This window comes from Gavialis gangeticus, unplaced genomic scaffold, assembly GCF_001723915.1.
Source record: "Gavialis gangeticus isolate Ggan-Ray unplaced genomic scaffold, GavGan_comp1, whole genome shotgun sequence".
Classification (NCBI taxonomy): domain Eukaryota; kingdom Metazoa; phylum Chordata; order Crocodylia; family Gavialidae; genus Gavialis; species Gavialis gangeticus.
The window spans coordinates 170,015,697-170,019,423 of NW_017728992.1; positions in this window are offsets into that span (position 1 = coordinate 170,015,697).

The following is a 3,727-nucleotide window of genomic DNA, read 5'->3' on the forward strand; positions in this document are numbered from 1 at the left end:
CAAAAGACTTGGAAGGCCACACAAATAGCTGGGAACCCTGAAGCTTGGTCTGGTCAGTGGACTAGAGCTAGAAGGGCTCAGCAAAAGCAAAAGGACAGAGCCCAAGGAGGCCAAAGCCTGAAACGGAAACAACAGTGAGCTCACTCTACGTCCCTTAGGCAGCCTCTCTCCTAATAAATAATAACAACAAAGGCATGGCAGGAAAGTAAAGGAGGTGAGGGCCCCTAGAGCTAAAGCCAGGGCAAGAACTGCATGGCCACCATGGGTGTTCACGGCTGCCCCTGGGACATGAACCTGATGAACCTGTCGCAGACAACCAGTAAATGGTTAAAAAATGCTTAGAACAAAAGCTGTGTTTCATTAAGATCTCCTTTGTAAGTGGGAATCTAGAGTTTTATGATTTTTTGTAAGGTCTACATGAATTGAAAAGACCTACTTCTAAACAGTGGTCCTACATTTACTTCCTAAACCAAAATGAAATCTCAATAGTCAAGCATTAAAAAAATATATCTGTCCAGACAGAATGTTTCACCTTGAGTTTAATTTAAAATTTCTCTAGATCCTAAAAGTTTTGCAATGGAACTCAGCTGGCTTCATTTCCCTCTTCAGATCTGAAATGGTGTTCAATATCGGCTGGTATCTTGTTATAAGACATTTGTGTTGCTCTGGTCATGAAATCTCCCAAATTAGTATCATCTGCCAGTTTTGCAAAGTTGACATGCATGTCATTTTGTCTTAGGATCGCAGATGAAGATTCCATGTGACAGAGGAAAATGAGTCCATGAGAAAAAGAAGCATGTGTCAGGAGCACACAAATTAGCAAGTATTAAATGTACCATTAATATTTTTTAATTGTATGCCTGATGTTAACTTGGCTGATAATACAGGTTGATGATCCTTGAAAAATTACAGATAAATTTTTACATGAAAGCATTTACTCTAGAACAATTTAAGTATGTTAGACACAAGCAGGCTTCCTTTAAACTTCATGACATTCTTGTGCCAAGTTTTTTTCTTTTTTTTGAATAGACATTTATTATGGTCAAAGTAATTACAATCAGAATGTCCAAAAGCAACAATGAAGCGGAGTAGCTGTTACATTGTCAATTGAAATGGCCTTGTGAATTTCAGAACTCTTAACAACCCCTTTAATATGGCAGATGACTTCAAAGAGCTTCCTACCATATGTGTTGTCAGTGGAAAAAAGTAAAAGCCATGTTGTTTTAACTACTGTTAAAGAATAATAAACATTACGTTTGAGAAACCAAGAGATGAATGCAACAAAATGAGAAAATTAAATGTTAAGAGAAACCTTAGGATTATATATCATCCGTGGATTTGGGGACTAAAGTAAGAAAAACTACTCACCTCATCAGTTAAGTGCAGTCTTCCACCTTCTGCCTCTTTGGCTGGTGATACAAGGACTCCTGAGAGAGGGTAATTTAAAATGAAAGCTCATACTTAACATGATGCTTACCCAACAATCCAGTAGGTAGAGGATAAGAATTTAGGTATAGGATTTTACCTGTGGTTCAGGTAGACCGGTATCCTGTCTCTGACAATGTTCAGTTTCAGATGCTTTGAAGGAAGGTGCAAGAAAAACATTTTGAACAATTATGGAATAACTTCCCGTTCCCTCTTGGTGTTTGGTTTGTGGCTAGATGCTTATGTCATTGACTGGTTTTGCAAGATGGTCAGAGATAACTGATGTTCAGCAAAACAAAACAAAATCTTTCTTGAATAAAGATGAAATATTAAGTTATTCAACTGCTGCCAGAAGCAGTGATGAATGAGAAACAGTATTGTATACATATGATTTTTTCCCCCTATTACCATTATCTCCCCTCCAAGAATGTGGCTATGTCAACCTTTATGTGAAAATCTCCCAGCATCACAGTATCCACCACTGGGCTTCATTTAAGGTAACTGCACAGACTCAACTGTGAATGAGAGATGGAACCAGAAGCCATTTCTTCTCCTTTTGAGGCAAGAAGAAAACCACTTTGGTTTTATATGTGCAGTTAATATTATATTAATGCTAGCATTTGACATGTTTATGTTCTAAATGTGCATGTGTAAGGGCATGGGTCAGTCCTCAGTGATGATTTTTGCAGAAATGGGGTGGGGAGCAGCAGAAATGTGTCCCTACATACACATATACCACATATTGCTTGGCTGACTGTGGTCCATTTGAAGACCTGAACTCCTTCCAGTACATTTCTTCACCTATTCCTATTCTGCTCCCAATGTTCTTTAACCACAAAATGATGAAATGCCATGTTGCTACATGATCTTGAAACTTGTCATAACAGACACCAGAACTGGTGACACCCTGAACCTTTATTTGATTTACCTTCAACTTTCCATTCACCTCCATTATGCCCATGTATTATATATTAAACAGCGTGATCCTATTTCAGAGACTAGAGTTGTGGGTGGTATGAGACAAAAATATGGGAACTGCAAAAGAGGGTGTTAACCTGAAGTCTGAGTTTCACTAGTCTGAAAACTATTTATAATATTAATAAAAATAAATTAAAGTTCCACCTCTGTGCATTGGGATGAGTATTTTAAAATTAGTATTTTACATGTCTGAGAATGTGTCAGTTTGGGCATTTTCTGAAAGCTGGAGAAACTCCAGAGATTTCTTTCTGTTATTTGAGCCTAAGGCCCTAAATTGTCTGAATATTAAAGAACTAAAAAAGCCCCAGTAACATGCTCCAATAATTGTGAATTATTGACTGTCAGTTTGCTGTAGCACTTCAACTTAAAATGGGTAAAGGGGCATTCCAGTTGTATGGTTCAAATCCTGCTAAATTAATTACTCTGGAGAGGGGTGAAATAACAAACAAAATTAAAAAACAGAAACACCCACCACCAAAGAGACATAAAATTTCTTAATGGGTACAGTTCTAAAGTCTTTGTTACCCTCTGGTTAGTGGATATTATAGATCCCACTCTGTGCCAGTTCACAGAAGGTATGTTTTTTACATCCACAGTGAAAGGAGAGTGACTTAGCATTTTAGAGACATAGGTATCATAGAATCAGAGAAAATTGGGGTTGGAAGGGACCTCAGGAGTTCATTTAGTCCAACCCCCAAAGAGGGGGTTGTCAGAAGTCAAGCTGAAGACAAGGTGGATTTGCACCTTTATAGATGAACCAATGTAGATACATAGCAATACTGACACCTATACTGATACCTTAGTTTAGTCTATAAAGTACCAATCTACCTTGCCTTCTACTTAGTGTTGTAGCTCAAGCTGCTGCAACTCATGTGCTTAGGTCTGAGGGCTCCTGGTCCAATCTTTGATGTGTTGTAGAAGGTTGCTCTCAACTCCAAGTGCAAGTGCGGTTTGAACTCTAAGCTTGGGTCTGCAGTGAAAGCATTTTTCCACATCCTAGTGAGAATCTGCACTGTAAAATGTTCCAGCAAAATGTTTATGCACCTCATTCGTGCTCAGCACCAAAGGCCCGCAGCACTACACAAGATCAGTTCCAAATAAGTGGCCTCCGTGAAAGACCCTACGAGGAGAGGTTGAGAGATCTGGATCTCTTCAGCCTTCACAAGAGACGTCTGAGGGGAGACCTTGTAGCCACCTATAAGTTTATCAAAGGAAGACAACAGGGACTTGGAGATGCGCTATTTACCAGAGCACCCCTGGGAGTAACTAGGAATAATGGGTGCAAACTAGTGGAGATTGGACATTAGGAAGAACTTTTTTACAC